A 17,948-nucleotide genomic window follows, 5' to 3' on the forward strand; every position below is an offset into this window, starting at 1 on the left:
GGTTCCCAAGGCAACAGCACCAGCACCCTTGGGATTGGCTGAGTCCTGAAGATGATGTCAACAATCCCTCTGATCATGTGATTCACCCACAAAAGCTTGCCTTTTGCATGATTTTTTAAAATATATATTTAACATGCTAGTTATTATTAGAGTGTTCAATATTATCCACAGTTTTCTGCATCTGTGTGTGGGGGGTTGTAAGCAATCCCCCGCAGATATGGGGTTCCGACTGTGCTTTCTGATTCAGAAACCGTGTTTTCCAGTTCCAAAATCACTCCCCGTGTCAAAATTTGTATGCACATAGTGTATTGTGCATACCTGTACAAATTACTTTCTTACCAAAATGCTGAAATCAAGTCACAGCCAGCTGAACTCATACACCTGCTGAGAGAAGAAGGGGAATACACTATAAAATTATGCAGAAGATGAATAGAGTGGCTAGAGAGAAGCTCTTTCCCCTCTCAAGCAAAACCAGAAGCAGGGACATCCATTCCAATTGAGTGTTGGGAGAGTGAAAACAGACAAAAGAAAGTATTTTTTGACCCAGCGTGTTGTTAGTCTGTGGAACCCCTTGCCGCAGGATGTAGTGATGGCATATGGCCTGGATGCTTTTAAAAAGGGATTGGACAGATTCCTGGAGGAAAAGTCCATCGCGGGTTACAAGCCATGATGGGGATGGATAATGTCCAGGCTTAAAAGGAAGGTACCATCAAATACCAACCTCAGGTGACGGTATCAGGAGACAGGTATCTAGTTGTCTCATATGCTCCCAGAGGGATCTGGTGGGGCCACTGTGAGATACAGGAAGCTGGACAAGATGGGCCCTTGGCCTGATCCAGCAGGGCTCTTATGTTCTTATGTAACTGCCAGGTGACATCACTCAAAGATCTTCCCTCCTGTCTCAGCAACTGGAGTACAGAGGAAAAATCTTGGGCTTGACTGAACAGTGAAGCTGTCAGTCTCCTTCTCCTTTGGTGTCAGTTCAATTTCCTCGTTATACGGTATTGACACTTGTATTTTTTGTATTTTAAGCCTACAAACACCAGATTTAACCGAAGGGGTCTGCGCAGGGTGCTACTCCACTCAAGACTGCTCTTGGGCTGTTTGCTGTGCCCTGCTCTGCACAAATAGCCCCTATTGAATTAGCATTTCAGCGTTTGGCCAATTAGAGTGCACATCTCTACTCTGAAGTATTACAGGTGCTTTCCCACTATATTGTCTGGGACCAGAAGAATAATCAGGAAGACCACTTACGTATGTATCTTGGCTTTTAGATACTCTTCTCTTTTTTGTAGTGGTTTCAGTAACTATACATTTCCTTAGGAAATCAGTGCTTTTCAGATGTTCCAGGAATGCATGGTAGAGAACAAGATGCCATGCTCTAACTCACATGTTCTGCGTTTCCTGATCAAGTATAGGCTTGCAAGTATATAGACTGTGTTCTGATCTCAGTGCAAATATATGGAGTCAGAAGGATATAGTTGTCACATACAGCACTGATGGTACCTGTCTGTCATGGGTTTGGAGGGAAAGTTCCATCCTATGGGGAGTGGAAGGCGGGACATCAGGGGGGAGGAGCTGTACTGTATATATTTGGGGGAAGTCTATTGTAAGGGAGCTGACGTGGAGAAGTGGAGTTGGAGTCTGTGGGTCAGACTGGGTACAACTGTTCATCAGATAGTACATACCTGATAGGTTCAGGTTTCTATCTAGGTAGCCAGAACGGATAAGTTCAGGGTCTGTGCGTTACCTTAAAGTGTTCCGTGGGAACCAATCTGTTGTATGTGTATGATTGGGACTATATCAAGTTCCAGTATCCTATTTACCTGATCCTTTTATTTACCCTGTTTGTTTTTTCAATAAACCTTGTTTTCTTGTTTATTAAAATCCATTCCTGGTCTGGGTGACTTGGTAGAGCGAATGGTTGGTGGCAGCATAACTACAGGGTGGGATACTCCAGTAGGTCTGGGGTTGCTACAATAGTATTTCCTCACTTTCATATATTCAGTGAAACAACATATAGGGGAACCAATGGACTTGCCTATAGTGAAGTCATTGATTTCCCCCCACCACCTCTCTGCATGGTATATGGAGAGCAAATTTACACTGTAATTCTAATGGACCTTCATGGCCAGTTACTCTGAAAAAACAAAATTAAAAAAATCAACATTTCCCCCCTTCATACAACATATGTGTGTTTTTTTCCACTAGTGAGACGATCTAGTGAATATGTCCTGCATTTCCTGAACTCTAGTCCTTGTTTTGCATCCAGGAATAATACCTGTCCACTGAATATCTGTCCTCTAGTCCCGCCTTTGCAATGGGAATAATCTTTTTGAGATTTGCTTTATGTGGGCATTGCTTTCTGAAAACCACACCACATATGGTTGAAAGTATGAAGCCAATTATTGCTTTACAGGTACAACAGTATAGATATTCATTGCTGTGCATCTTTATTTGTGGGAAACTTCTGCTTAAAGGTTGTAGCTGCATTCTGTTCCAGTGATGTGCATACACTCCTGGCAGGACACGGCAGCTGCCAGCAGGTGGGGTAACAGCTTCTTCTGCCCTTTCGCTTAGAGGTGAAGCATAAGATCAAAGGGTTATTTTAGCCAATCCTAGTTACAATTAGGTAACTAGTATCCTATCTGTCTCTTTCATAACATACTATGTAATCATGCTAAGTAAATAAAAGAGCTCTCCGGGCGTTGCCAGTAGGCTCTGCTGGTTTGGATATCCGCTGTCGACTCCTTTGTTCTATCTCTAAGGCAATTAGCCTTCCTTTGTTCCGTGATCACCCACATTTATTAATTAACTCACTCTGAATAATTAGGATTCCTTTGTTATAATCCTGTTAATAAATTGCAATTTGACACCTTTAGAGGTTGTAGCTTCATAATCACTAGAAAAGATACAGATAGCTGGCTGGTCTCCATACTGGAAGGAGATAAATCACACATAAAGAAGGTGGGAAAAGAGATCCCATACAATATAGTCTTGGAATAACTTCCATTTATTTCCCTACAAGCTAAAGTATGCAGATTCTCATATGGGTACTTCATTTCCCCAAAAGTCTTCTCTGTTGGTGGTGGTGAAAAGAGTGAAGTATTGATCTTCTTGAGATTATTCTTACGGTTAATTCTTTTTTATATATGATATACCAACAGCTAATTTTTTAAAAGTCAATCTATTAAGAACATCTGCCCTTTATAAGTACGTCCTAATTAACATTCCTTCTACAGTCTTCAATTCACTATTGTTCTCCAGGGTTTCTTTAGTATGAAGTGGCAGTTGTTATACAAGCATAATGGTAACAAATGGTTATGATAAATCTATCTGCATGCATTCCTCCGATACTGGTAGAATGAATAGCTACACTCTTGTGAGTAGCTTGCATTGTTTTTCAGCATATGTCTGCTAGAGGGGTCTATATTTACAAGGCAATAACGACAACAGGAATAATTTCTCCAACAGCTGGGAGACTGCCACTAGACTCACAAACTTTGGGCAAGAAAAATGCTGGCATGCCTACAAATGTGCTGTGCTCTCTCTCTCTCTCTCTCTCTCTCTCTCTCTCTCTCTCTCTGTGTGTGTGTGTGTGTGTGTGTGTGTGTGTGTGTGTGTGTGTGGTGTGTGGTGTGTGTGTGTGTGTGTGTGTGTGTGTGTGTGTGTGTGTGTGTAGATGTATTCATCCTGCTTGGAGGAGGGGGGAGACTACTGTAGAAAAAATGCACAATAATGTAGGATCAAATATATTTGAAAGCACGTAACACAAGACTTTTCTGAACAGTGAAGTGTCCTGTATCAAAACTTGCACGTTAAAAGCTATATTTCTTAAAAGCTCAGTATTCATTAGCTTTGCTTTTTTCAATAGATTTTAATTTCATTTTTAAATCAAAGCTTGGTCAAAATACATTAGGTTAAATGTAATAGCTGAAGAGAAGTCATGCAGTCTGAATTACTTCATGCTGAAGCTGAGAAGCAAATATATAGATATACACAGAGGGAGAAAATTAGAAAAAATAGAATTAGAATTCTTGCAGACTGATGCAAGGTGGGATGGGGAATGAGAGAAGAAAATGGCTGAATGGACCCTGTGATGTAATGAGGGGAGAGAAAAAAACACCAAGAAAGAAAACAAGTGGGAGGTATCCATGCAGTATTGCCTAGCTGAATGAGTTTTGTTTGAATTGCAGCCATTCTGCTACAGTGCTAGTTGGACTGCTTTCATTTTAAAAGAAAGAAAATGACTAGCTTTTGCAGAAGCTGAGATATGAGGCAAAATAGTAATTCCTATTCTGCCCAACTGTTTTGCAAGCCATGAACTTACTTTTGCCTTTCAGTTTGTTTAATGAATATTAAATGAGTTTGATTCCCATCACATTTTTGTAGACTCACTCATTGACCTCTGTACTATGTGCAAGTTGAAAGGCTGTCCTCCAACAAGAACAGGACTATCACCCAACTCCTATGAGAGGGGAAAATAAGCCACAGATAAGTGTAAGGAGGCGTTGTAGATCAGTTTGAGCAGATGTATTTAAATAGTGTTTTTGTTTTGTTTTGTTTACTGGAAACTATAGGGACAGCAAGTGATATTCTGTCACTATCTGTTCTGGATTTGTGGTCTAGATGTATATACGGCGAATCTAGACCGAAACACAAACCACAGTTTAATCACTGCACAGCCTAAGCAATGCACATAACAGTGGATACAGGCATTGGAAAATCTATTTGCCATCAATGGGACACACCTTTCCAGCCCATTTGCAGTGAAAATCACAGAATGAGAGGAAATGAGGGTGCCACGTGGACGAGCAAGCACTGTAAGGATCCCTGTCTCCTCCAACTGTAAATTGTGGTCTGCTCGAAGGAGCTGCCCCATGGTGAATCTAATTGCCCCTCACGGCTATGACAAACTGATCCATACCCTTGCTAAATTCTTGTTATATTATCTTTCCTCGGGTCCCTGTCACCACAGCACACCTGTTTTGTAGCAGGTAAAGGTAGATGGATACATACAGAGAAAGAAGTACATCAATATGTATACAGGCAAAGATATAGATAATAGTCCAACATTCTGTTCCATCAGGCTACGGATTGTCATATTTAAGGTGGAGGTCAAATCTCTTTCTCTCTGGTGGAGTCGGTAATGCGGATGATAATAAGTGGAAAAATTCAACTTGTCATATATGATGAAAATCTGACTTGAAAGTATTTGGCAGAAGCAAATCTTCACTTTCCCTAGATAGAACAGTTTCTTAAAATCTTTTTTCAAAAGGGATTTTTAAAAGACAGACACCTCTGGAAAATTCCTTTGTTTATCCTTGAACAGGAAGGGGAAAAAATAATGCAAGCTGTATTCTGACAGAAATTGACTAGGCAGGCTTATCCGTACACCTCACAGAATCCTCAGAGAGAAAACCTTCACAGATTTTACAAATAAATACCAAATCACCTCTTCTTTTCTGCCCTTGATGAAGGCTAAGGGCTGGGCTACATTTCCGCCAGGTTTTAAGGAATGGAAGCTCTTACCAAGTGACGCAAAGAGGGTTACTCTGAGAGATTCTGCATCCCTGAGCCACATCTGTGGTAAGACCTATGACTATGAGGGACATGATGTGGAAACACCTATCTCAGTTATGGGCAATCTACTGTGTTTGGGACCATGCCCCGGAAACCGTAGGGGCTGAAGTGCTCCCTAGTTTGCTACCGATGTTGTTGCCTTCACTGGGTGGCTGCTGCTGAATTTGCTGCCAAATTTATGTAGCAACTGCAGTGGTTCTCTGTGGTGCACCAAAAAGATGACCGGAGGGGAAGAGGGGAACAAAAGGCATTAACAGAAAAGACAGAGTGGAGGGCATGCAAGAAGCAGAGGTTTCACCTCATGGGAAGACTTCCAGCAAGGCAAAAAAGCCCAGGGACACAAAAAATAATCTTTGGGGCACTGCAGGCCATGTTTTGCCCACTCATGTCCTATAGCATGTGGTTAAAAACACCATTCCCATGGTGCCTATACTGTCTTAATCAGTATAAGCTAATGTATTTATACAACATTTACAGGAAATCTCACAAAACAAGACAATTGAAGTTCACTATGGTTCACCCTATGCAATTTCAATAGCATTCTGGCCACTGTCTTTGCAGAACTGGATTTCCTCTGCATTCCTCTGCTACAGTATATGTTATGCAAGCACTATTGCAATGTTATGAATGGGTAGGTGGACTGAACAGACATGCTGTTCAGAGACTGGAGAGTCAGTTGTCACCTTTCCTTATTTTACCCCCCCCCTTTGTCTGTTTTTGTTTATAACAGTTTCCATAATAAATGCTCTTTATTGTATCTTTGAGAATAAATCTCTCCCTCTACTATAAAAACTTGCCTGTCCTTCTATGATGCTTAATCCACCCTTTCCCTCTAGCTTTCTCTCATCCTATGTCCCCTGCTAGTTATACTACTTTGGTACTCTCTGTAAGAGTCTCACATCTGTGAAAACCCAAGACAAAATGTGGTGTACACAAATATATACAGCACCACTTGGGTGTTAATAAGCCATCATCATTGTATTGTTAATTTTTTACCACCACCACCACCCCACCACCACTTTCCACTGGAAGATAGTACTCAAGGGGGCTTGCAAATTTCTTAAAAGGTTTAAAACGGTTTTTCTAAAAATCATAAACTTGTAGAATTTAATAATGAGTGGGGCAGCTGAAGATATTTTTCTACCTGTGGGGCAGAACAGTCAATAGCTAGCTCCCTTCCTCTCCAAGGGCACAGGACACAAAGAGAGTCAAGTGACTCTGACATATGAGGCAGAAAACCTCACAAGACCTTATCCTCATGAAAAATGAAATAAGAAATGAAACAGCTAATAATGTAAAGCCCCAAACTGCTGCCTAAGGGAATTGCACCACTCTGCCTAATGACAGAACTGGTCCTGAGGGCTTGAGGTACCATTTCAAGGAGTGCTGGTGATAAACAGAGAAAAGGTGGTGTTTAAAAAAAAAAAACACCACTTCCTTTTCACAGTAAAACTGCAGATTATATGCCAGAGTATGCTGGGGTCTTTTAACATTTAGCACAGTGAAAATCAGCAGCCTGCTTTTACAGCACATGGCATAATATCCCATTAAAAAAGAAGGAGCAGGAGGCGACTTCCGGGAGTGTAATCAGTTTCTACTGCAATCACCGAGTGGCGAAGGGCCTTGTCAGGCATTAATGAGAGAGACAGAAGGTGCTAAAATGAAACACGAAGGTTTCTCGGCCTATTAGTATCCCCGCCAAGTGAACAACTTTACTGCCCAAGCTTTTAAGAGGCTCATGTTGTTAAATGGCTTTGTCACATAATCCTTGAATCGAGAACCACAGCAGAGAAATCGCTGGCTGGGAAAACTCCAGAGGCTTACTTCCTTGTTTAAAGAAGGGGTTTTGTAGTCCAATATCAGCACCTGAGGGCAAAATTTACCTGTTTTATATAGGCATAGAATGGCACACACATATGCATTTAAATCACTTTTTTCCCCTCAGCAAAGAGGTGCAAGTTGACACCCGGAAGGCTACAGGTGGTATTCCACACGTGTACAGTCCAGCCATAAAAAGCAACTGTAACCTTTCTGACAGTTACACCTGTTCACTAATAAAGCAATGCTTAGCATCTAAATTCTAGCTCCCTACCACAGCCTTTCAACCCATGTCATAAATTTCTGGACAAAGATCTATCAAAAACTGGAATTATCTACCTCTCAAAATTTTAAAAACCCAGCAGCTTGGGAATTTGAGATAATTGGCTAAATCCCGGTAGAATGGATCACCTTTCATATCCGTTCAGACTTGTTATATTCAAGGGACTTTTCCTGCCATTTCAGCTCTTTGGGCAGAATCCTCATGGTCTTTGCCAAGTGGGCAACAGTCTGCTGAATGCATGGTTCTTTTTTCTCTGGCATTTGCAGAAGGGGCTATTCATTACCTTCTTACATACACAGACACCTCACTGCTTTCAACATGATCTCCAGCTTATTGCACTCCATGTTCCCTAAAAACCTTTATTACTCACATACGCTCACTCCATCAAGTGTTGTCGAGATGCGTGCAAATGTCATCCTCTTTAATCTAAATGATTTGTCTTACCAAAAAAACAACAACCCAGAGTTGATATATTTTCAGCCAATATATTGCCTATTTGATTCAATTGGTATCCAAATGTTTTCTGTACCTGTTGGCATACCTCTGAATATTTGTATGTATTTGCATTCATATTTGTACATGTTTGCATTTGTGTGGATAATGAAAAAAAATCAAAATGAGAAAATAAAAAGTTCTGCCTGAGTGTGATCTCTGACACCACATCCTGCAGCAGAATATATTCTCCCTCTATGAGCTTCACTGATCCTGCAGGCATATTATTGGGTGCAACAAACTTTGTTTCACTAAGAAACAGGCCAGAACACGGTTCCAGTGTTTCAATCACATGACTCTAGGAATTTGCAGTCCAGTACTCAGACTGAATATCACTCACTAGCCCCAGCAGCTGGGTTTTCACAGCGAGGGCTTATACATCCATATGGCAGCTGCCCTCCTACCACAGCTACCTTTCCCATGCACCCAGGCCTGCTGCACAAGTCTCTGATGTTGCTGGCAAAACCTCCAGGGCTTCTCCTGCATTCTTTCTGCTGTCCAGACAGAACAGCAATGGTGGGGTGGGATGCCTGACTCATGAGATGCCAGCCCTAGAGGAAGGTGGGAGGTTCCCTGGAGGACAAGGGGCTCCTCCTCTTCCCCCAGGGTGCAGAAGATGGACGGACAGCTGTTCCTCCAGAGCCTCTGACAAGTCCTCCCTTTCATCCAGTTCCTCCTCTTTTATTCCTCTCTCCCCCTAACCAGCTGCACCCTCCCCCCTGACAGCCATGCCATTGTTGACAATCTGATGTGGAGATACGTTGCGGTCATAACTACAGTGGGCAACTTTGCATCCACAAGCATGCACCTTAATCTCCAAGTGATCTCGGCTTTCTTTCGGCTATTCCAGTCTGTTTAGGGGTGTGTGGAACAGTCCTCCTGTACTAAATGCCTTGTTCCTCTAGGAAAACTTGCATGTGGTAGTGCCTTGAATTTTCTTTCAAATTCGTTGTTCATCCATAACCATGTTCTTCTGCGGCATTTTGCATGTCTCACTCTTCTCCTTCAGCAGGTAGGTGACACAGTAACTTGAGAAGCCACCCACATATATTAGGATACATCTATTATGCCCCTATGATGGGATGTTGAGTGGCTCACAAAAGTCACTATGTGTCAGATCCAGCACCTTTGTGTTTCTCTCAATCTTTGGCAGCTTATGCACCTGGTTTTGTTGATTGCACCATGTGGATTTATCTTGATACCTATAGCAGGTTTTTTGGATTTTTTTTTTAGCTCCAGAATTGCATTTAGATCTTTTTGTGTGAAGCAACGATGCTTTGATGCTTTCAATTCCTGAATGCCTTTGTGTGTTTCTCATTGCCTTATATTTATAATTCTTTCAGTGGTCCAAACCTCCTCTAATTTGTAAACAGTCTCTTTCTACAAGGTAGGTAGAACTCCCAGAAGGAAGAATAGTAGCATTTGTGGTCCAAAAACCCCATCCCTAGTTGCAAATTTTGCATAAAATCAGCACATTCTGGTTTAAGATGCATCCATTCACATTGCAAAATAATGGCTGGAATTTTACATATCACAAAAAGCAAGCCAACTAATTTCCTAATCCTGTTCAAGTCATCACCAATAAAATGTTTAATTAATTTCCAATACACCTCAGATCACCCAAATCAGTTTAATTAATTTAGCCATTGCCCCCGGTTACCCAAATGATTCATGTCCTGCTCCAAACCCAAATTTCTTTCAATTAACTCCATTCATTAATCATCACATCATTACCCCCTTCAAGTGCTTTCCATTTCATTCCAAAGAAATAGACGCACATCACAAGGGGAGGGGTGGTGGTGGTGGTGGTTGGATTCTTACCAGGAGATGAGGTTGCCAGCAAGTGGTGGTGGTGAGCGTCCCCCTTTTTTTTAAATTTTAAACTTACTCAAGTACAAGACAATCTGGTAACTAAGCTGCTCCTGCATGCTGCAAACTAGCACTTCAGACAGCCTGGTAAAGGAAATGACATCATTTCTATTTCCTTTCTAGGGAAAGAAAAGGAAATGGAAATGACATCATTATCCCTTCCTAGACACTTCTGGATTTTCATCTCATAGTGTGCAACACACCAGGTGTTATAACAGTACTGGCAACTCGGCTCAACTGCTTACTTTCTCTTTATTTTTTTTTTCACAACAACAACAACAAAAGTCTTTTCTCTCTGCATAAGTAGTGATCCACAACGATGCTGGGCTTTTCCCACTGCAACAACTGACTACTGATCCAGTTCATAGTACAAAAGAGCCAGGGATCAAAGATGCTGGACAGTTTCCTGTCACAGGCTCTGTTACAAGCATAGCATGAAAGCAATAGCCTAGAGATGGGGAACCTGCATGAGGCCTGCCACATGTTATTATATTTCAACCCCCTATCATCCACCACTATTTGTTGTTCTGGCCAAGGCTGGTGGGAGTTGCTGTCCAAGAACACCCAGAGAGCCATTTGTTGTCTGTCCTTTCATTAGCCTTTCTTGATTATTGTTAGCCAGTATCTGGCATGCGGATTGGGGCTGGAGGTTCCATTTAAGTCCCATAGGTGTCCACCATGGATTGGTTCAACCATTCTTTTGATGCTGTTGGCCACCATCTGATTTTGTGGAAATACAGTTGACAAGTATATTACATATGCATTATGTGAAGTAATTTTGTCCATACGATCAATCAGTTTCAGTATCTGGCCGTGAGTTCTAATATCAGTCTACCATGTCATGCTGTGACTATTTTGAGGTGAAAGGAGACCATATTTTTCTAAACAGGTCACAGAACTGTTATTTTCTAATTTAAAAAAAAAATACTCACAGATAGATACATCTATTGTGATACACACATTCCAAAGCTTCTTTCTCTTTCCCTCCTCTCTGCAGCCACAAAAACAAAACAAAACAAAATCCTTGGAAACTGGATCTGAATCAATTTTCCCTCTAAGGTGTGTGCCTGCACGCACATGCACAGTTCTGCTTCCCTCAATGCAGGGTGCCTCCTCCTCCATGCACCCACAGCAATTGTTTTCAGCCCCTTTGGTTCCAGTTGCAATGGAACCCCACAAACAACGGTGGAGTCAGATGTGCAGGGGTGGCAAAGTCACACGTGCAAGAGGGGCAGACGCCCTGCTCAGCGGGGCTGAAAATTAGAGAGAACGTTGATCTAGATGATTGCTCAGTCTGCTGAAACTGGTTTTGGGGGTACCTAAGGGGCTGCAGTGACTCCCACCCACACTTAATGCAGATTCAGCTATTGCATGAGCAGTTGATCAGTGTTTGGAGCAGTCCTCTGAAAATGTTTTGCCCAAAGGTGTGAGAAATACCTGAAAACATGCTTCCTTGCGTATTTCACTAAAATCACTTATCCATTTCATTAACATACCTTGTAAGAAACAAACGAAAAATGTAATTAGCAGACCTTGTAAGAAACAAACCATGTCCTCATTTTAAGAACAACAAATAGTATTTTCAATATTTTTCTTACTAAATTTAAAGTTTTGGAAAATGTCCTTTTATAACAGATGAGACTATAAAAATAAGAAAGTTTTATATGAGACACAGGCTGAAAAGATAATTGTTTTGAACTAAGCCATTTCACGCTGTGTTCTTATGAATGCTGAAGTTGCCTTATACTGAGCCATCCCATTCCTTTTCATTTTGACTGACAGGGGCTGTCTAAGATCTGAGATTGAGGTCTTTCACAAACATATAATAACAAGATCCTTCCAGGATCAAATAGCATGGGCTCACGGAACTTGAGATCTTACAGAAGCAAAGCCTGTGTTTGTAAGCTGCGAGACCTCTATGTGTGGCGGGGTGGGGATGGGTGTGTACAGAGCTTCTGTGATTATGCATGTAAGCTGGGATCCAAAGAACTGCACAACTCATTCTGTGAATCGAGAGGGGATTTGAGGTTAATTTTAAGCACATAAGACCATAAGATGGCCATAAGCAAGATTGGGGAAATGTATTTTGTTGCCTGTGGCAAAGGACAAATTCTCCCTTCCATCAGTAGAAGCTGATTGAGCTGGTAGTTGATCCTTATTTCAGTCTTGACATGTGGACAATATTGGATTATCCAACACTGGATAATGCAGGCTAGCTTTCAGTGGAGGGTTGCACATTGTCTGATCATTGTCCTCCACTGGAGAAGGGAACAGTGTCCTTCACACTACTCCTTTCTCCAGCAGAGGACAATGATCAGAGGGCTTAGGAGGTGCAATGCAGGGCTGCTATTGCTGTCTTCCAGCCCCCGCCATCTAGGGCAGTTGCCTCACTCTGCTTAATGGTAGAGCTGACCCTGGGTACGGTGCAGACAAGATGCAGACACACTCATTTAGTGCATAACAGGAGAGGGGAAAGGGGTTACATTTGCTTCTGGTGCCGCCAAACACTTGCATGTTCAAAGTTAATGTGAAATCTTGACCAGTCAGGGAAGAGCCCTACATGGATTTTCCACAGCAGGCAGCCAGATACTTCTGGGAGGTTCACCAGCAAGAAAAGAAGTCTTCACCTCATGTTGATCCCACTGTCTGCCTTCAGTGACGCATTGCTAGTGGACATGAAGAGTACATATAGCTCAAGGGTGGGGAACTTCTAAGTTGTGTTGAACTACGACCTCCATAACCCATTCATTTTTGTGGAACAGGCTCATTAGAACACCTTGGAGCAGAAGCCAAAAACATGTTAAGGGCTCAAAGTTCCCTACTCTGTTCTTATGGATAGATTTTGGTTAACGTATCTTCCATGAAAATCCTCCAGTTCTTGAAACAGCAGTCTTATGGGCCACATCACAAAATACATTTGAATATGGAAGGCCTTCTAAGCGCACTTTGTGATAAGCATGGGCATTTTATTTAACCAAACAAGGTCAAATGTCCCACTGAGCATGCCAACAACTTCCAATACCTATATAAATCTCTGGCTCAGCAAAAGACACCCTGTAAAGTTCCAGAAATCAGAAAAGGCTTACACCTTCTAGAACTCCTAGCCAGGATGGCAAGTGGCCATTACACCCAGCCCCCCAAAAATCACCAAAAACCTCTGCCCATGTCAGAATCAGTGTTGTAGAAAGGAATTCTTCTGCCAATGATTCCTAACTTTAGGTTCCCAGATGTTCTTGGACTAAAACTCTTGGAAACCAGCTATGCTGGCCAGGATTTTTGGGAGTTGTAGTCCAAGAACATCTGGGAACCTAAAGTTGGGAAGCACTGTCTTACAGCAATGTTGATTGAGCCCAGTTATTTTCTTAAGCTTCCATATCAATTCGTTCTGTAAGAACAACATGGCTAAAGCTTCCTGGCCTTCAGTAGTTCTGTGTAGCCCACATCCCTGTAAAAACCTTATCTGCCTCTTGGGTAATTGCTCAAACTAACTGAGTCAGATTCATTTTTACTGCCATATGTTTGGTGAGGAGGCTGGATGTGGGCATAACATTTGGTCTGCAAGTGCTTTCAAATAAAAAGAATTGCGCACTCAGAATTTCTTATGAGAATAAAATAGCACACGAATGAAGAAAGGCTAGATAAATATGTTGGCGAAAACACTTTTAGCTTCTCTGCCTCCTTCACCATATTTCCAGGAGTGTAATTATAAAAGAGGGAGGGAGGGAAGGAAGGCATCTGCCTCCTTTTAGAAGTGTAGGTAAAATGCAATTAGATTCCTTTGCCCATTCCATTGGTGGTGGGCATCACAGCAAACTCATTAAAGATGGAAACCTAGTGACTCTATCATTTAAAAGACACATCCCATGCTTACTGTAGAACCATACAGCTACTAGTGAGTCTATTCCCAGCCTATCAAAATCCTTCAGTTCTGCCTAAGATTGAAATAGAGGGAGGTGAGGGATGTTAGTGTGATGGCAAGCCAAGGATCGATCCTAATGGGGACAAATCTTCCAAGGAATGGTTTGAAAAATATTGTAATTTTTTTAAAAAGAGAAAAGCATTTGAAGCTGCTTACAGTGCAGTGGAAAGCACTTCTAGTGAACTCTGGGTGACACGTATGGCCCCTTCTCTCCTTAATTTTCACATTATCCCTGGGATATAGGCAGGCAGATGAGCTGGACATCAGACCAAGGCATCTCTGAGCACAAGTCCTGCAAATGTGACCCCCTAGCTCACCAGCGGTACCTGCAGTGCCAGGTCTGTCATGGGGCCCAGGGCAATGGATGTCCAACAGAGGGGAATACAGGGGTAGCAAATTCCCTTGAAGCCAACGCACAGTGAGAAGGTTGGCCTTAAAGATAAATACCCTGTGCTACAGGTTGCGTGTGTATGCGGATGTATACACACTGTTGTATGCAAAAGTGATGAAGGTCATGTAATTTCTGGATGGTGACAGGCTTGGTTTTTCACCTCCGGTGGCACCTGTTGCTCTGTGTAAGCTTGATACATGAACGGGAAAGAAGAAGCCCACCGTTTGGCTCTGAGCTATGGTGTATGGTTGATCCGGAGTAAAACATGGTGCCTCAAACCAACATCAGTGCTGGTCTAGACTGCAGAATGTTTTCAAGAAATACCTCCATGAAGCACCTGGACCACTCTGGGATGGCTTGCTCAACCACTGTGTAAGAAAACAATGACTTCAGCTACTAGTAGGCCAATCTAATAATGTGTACCTCCTCAGAAGGGAGTCCTATTGAGTTCAAGAGGGCTCCCTCCTGGAAAGGGGAGAGCACCGCAGCCACCAAGATCACCAACATGAACCTCTAACAAATTTCTGTTACGGGAGCTTTGTAAAGTAAACAGAGCTAAACAAAGCTGTAAGAATGGCTCCAGAAGCAGCCCCCGAGGGGAGAAATGTTACATTAGCTTCTTCTGCACAGTGAACAGAAAACTCAGTGCTCTCTCTCTCTCTCTCTCTCTCTCTCTCTCTCTCTGTGTGTGTGTGTGTGTGTGTATTTGTCTCTCTTAATCTTGTGCATGTACTTTTCATCTGCAGGAAACAGCTCCCTCTGATGTTTTCACTATACACAAACAGGGTTAGTTAAAACATGTACTAATAACAGAACACAGACGTATAACTTTCAAATAAGAAATTATAATTAATGTGCCATCGTCAATACTGACTTTTTCAGGGTTTTCTACTTGGAGAATACTCAGAAGTGGTTTACCATTTTCCTCTTCTGGGGCAGCTCTGGGAGTGAGCAGCTGGCTCTACTCACAGGAGACACAATGGGGAATAGAAACGCCAAACCTCTGTCTCTGCAGCCAGATACGTAAACCACTGAGAAATGACAAAGAAATGTAACAAATGTTGAGAAACTGGTACAAAAGCAGTTTGGGATGACAGGCCAGATCCACCTTCCCAAACAAATATACATTCAGTATACCAAACCTTTAGACATATTTAAATTGGCAGTGAACAGCAGTGGTCTGTTGTTAGCTTCAATGTCCACAAGCTCCTTAGATAGCACAGTTTCAAAAGCCTGAGCTTTATATTTTCTGTTTGGTGGGAATTCACTGTTCCAATTGTATTAGCTATCATGCGCAGACCATTCATGTTCTTGGAATGCATCAGCAAGTTGAAGTCAGCTTTTGTAACATCCTTGTTGAGGAAAAGGAGCTCCAGTGAGGCTTGCCCATGTTTGTCACCAAGACCTATTATTTCTCTGTCTTCTAGAATGGTGTTGCCTGTGGCAGTGTTTGTTTGCCAATCCTCATCAGCATTCACTAGCTCTGCTAGCACTGCTTCAACAGTGGGCATCACCATGACTGTGGCAGAGGTGTTGGGAAGCCACTTGGACAAAATGTAGTATAGCACATAAAACAAACGAGTAGCATGCTGGACTGTGCTCCTGCCATCATCACCATACGTACGGCAATCCGTTCGTGCAGGTTCCACTTTTCAACAGGGGCCACCACACAAATTACCCCTGTGAGAAGCAATGTGGTGTTCTCGGTGTGCTCTCCAGCCACTTGGGATTTGTGAGGTCCAACTGTCTGAAAAACAACATACATTTCGGGCCACAATGGCTGAAGGAAATTTTCAGAGCCACGGTAAAAAAAAGGTAACTTTTCTGATCTAAGTCTGATCCGGGACCCATGGAAACAGAACAGCTGAAGCTTCCTCCTGCTACTATAATTCAATGTCATTAAAAAAGCCTTTTTGGTTGATTTTCTACCTGTTAAGCAGGCCTTGAAGGCATAGAAAACTTGCTCAGGGGAGGGGAAACTGGGGTGGCAAACAGATTAGTAACTGGTAAGTCAAAATACAGAGCATTAATATTATTTTTTAATTATAAATTACAGCCATGATTGTGCTTTCATATGTCACCAAACAATTTTCTGGTTTATCCATTTATACTACCTTGATCAAGGGCTGCAGAAACAAAATCAATAGTCATTGTGGGAAAAAACACATAATTTATTGAAAGATGTTGATACAAGCTTAACCAATTTTCATAATTGCACATCAGTTTTATACTGTCCTCTATTCCTAATAATCAAGATAGGGGAGAGAAATAAGGGTAACCTTTTTGACTGGTATTGAATTTCAGAACAAAATTTTCATTGTCATAATGCTCATCAATTTCTAATTTTGTGGTCAGAAATACACCTACAACATAGAAGACTAACAATGTGTTCAAGTTGTTTATCTTCTTGAAGTAAACTAAAGTGGAACTCTTGAAGCAATGGGAATGATAAAACTATTGACTTTCGTTCTATACCTTCAATAGGTCTACTCTAGATACATCTTACAACTAGACTGAGCACACTGAGTGACTCCAATACTAGAGTATTAGCTTATCTAATGCTGGCCCGGTATTCATGGACTTTGACATTAAGCCAGATATATTTCCAGAGAATCCAATCCAATCCATGATCATTTTGCATGAGCAATATTTTAATCATTTCTGTTTGTTAAGAGATTGAACACATGAGACTGATTCATAATGAATCAGCCTATCAGACTGTCTGAGACACAGTTACCTGTTCTTGCTGGCACCAACTCTCCACCATTTCACGCAAGTTTTCAGCCCTACTCTCAGGCCCAGCCAGAAGGTTTCAGCAGTGGCCCGGAGCTAATGCAGAGAGAATGCTATTTTAATTTCTCATTATTAAATGCAGTGATAGTTTCAGCAGTATTGCCCTCCATTAGGCTACTACCCCACCTCCTCACTCATTATTGGCATCTTGTCAATAAGCAGGTTTGTTTGTGTTTGTGAGGAGCTTTGTACTGCCTCCCCTCTGTGTTTGTGTGTGTGTGTGTGTAACACAGAAAGAGAGAGGTGAGGCGGGAGACCACTTTTCCCTATGCATCTGTGTACCTTCGGTTGCTGTGTCTTCTGCTCCACCAATTACAGGGGTACATGGTGTCTCATAGTAACACACCACATCTTCCAGTTAAGTCTATAGCTAAGCTGAAGTTACAGGGCAGCACAAAGTAGCTTGTGTTGTACAACCCTTCAGACTGTGAGCCTGTCTTGCTTGCCGAGATACTTTATGTAAAGATCCTGTGAACTGAATCTGGGAGCTCTGCCTGGCATTTTGTTGCCTAAGGAGTATCTTCCCAGGTGCCACTCCCACCACCCAAGTGAGGGTGCACAGAATTCAAATCCCACACAATTTATCTAGGCATATGAGGCAGATTATCCTAAAAGCACTTCTACCCTTGCCTGGCAGTAAAAATACAAGTATAGCACATTGGACAACTCTGAATTTGCTCCCCCTTCCATAACAAACAGATCCACAAGGGCTGTCTCGCTGTGCCCTAGAGCCCTCCCTGAATAAGATATGCTCTGAGCAATGGGGAATGAGTGTCTTGGGGACACTTGTTTTTCTTCTG

The sequence above is a fragment of the Pogona vitticeps genome, chromosome 4, assembly GCF_051106095.1.
Source record: "Pogona vitticeps strain Pit_001003342236 chromosome 4, PviZW2.1, whole genome shotgun sequence".
NCBI lineage: Eukaryota > Metazoa > Chordata > Lepidosauria > Squamata > Agamidae > Pogona > Pogona vitticeps.